This window comes from Diuraphis noxia, unplaced genomic scaffold, assembly GCF_037042655.1.
Source record: "Diuraphis noxia isolate RWA-SAM2 unplaced genomic scaffold, SU_Dnox_SAM2 contig0003, whole genome shotgun sequence".
In the NCBI taxonomy this organism is placed as follows: domain Eukaryota; kingdom Metazoa; phylum Arthropoda; class Insecta; order Hemiptera; family Aphididae; genus Diuraphis; species Diuraphis noxia.
The window spans coordinates 73,280,826-73,281,879 of record NW_028301713.1 but is presented as its reverse complement, the minus strand read 5'-3'; positions in this window follow the sequence as shown (position 1 = coordinate 73,281,879).

Here is a 1,054-nt window from a genome sequence, read left to right as displayed (position 1 = left end):
GTAACAATATTTTAAAAACCTTGTACTAAATTTTCAAGCTTTTCTGCCTAACAAATAAATTTTTATCTATATTAATTAAAAAAAAACTAATAATGATCGAAAATTTCAAATGCCTATGAATAGTTCAATTTAAGTCGAAATTTTTTGAAAATTGCATAGTGGATAGAATATACTTATATAAACATTCGGTGAAAATTTCATGTATCTATGGTCATTCGTTTTAAAGTTACATCAAAAACCAAAATCGATTTTGTCGAAAAATGAGTGTGCGTAAAATTTCCCGTTTTTCCCTTAATTTTTAGTTTGTTTTTCTCGATTATTTAGAAAAGTATTAAGAAGTTTTTACTTTTGACCCCCCAAAGTACCAACTAGATTCACTTTCTGATCGAACGAGGTACTGAAGTCAAAAATCGATTCATTATTTTTACTGCCCCAAAACGTGATGACAGACACAAAAAAAATAAAAAACACACACATCATGGTAAAATCAATACATTCATCGCTCCGCTCAGAATCTAAAATAGTCATTACTCAATTACCAGTAATACCACGGCTTGCGCGTCGACCCGACCGAAAAATAGTGGCAAGAGAAAGTGCTTACATCAATTGACTACCTTAACGCGATCTTGCGGTCATATTTATAAACTATATAATATTATTATTATTATTTATAATGCTTATTTTCTTCACGGAATGTGCACCACGATTTTTTTATTCTTTCTAAAACCGTGCGGCGAATAGTTATTACGATTTTACGAACTTGACTATCTTTGTCATTTTTGACAATAGCATTTATCTTTATTTTTATTATCTATGTTCAGTATTATTATTATCAGTGTACCGCAAAGTATTGAATATATTTTCCATGGGCTCTTCGACTTTTCCAAGATTATAGTGAACCAGACATCACCAGACGTGACCAATTTCTCCTTCCCAGTCCCGTTATACCATATTGTTCTATGGTTATATCTATTATCTCCAAACTTGTTATTATTATTATTTTTTAGAAAGTCGAAAAAAGTTTTTGTTTTTCTTCTCAGTTCTTGTTTATCTC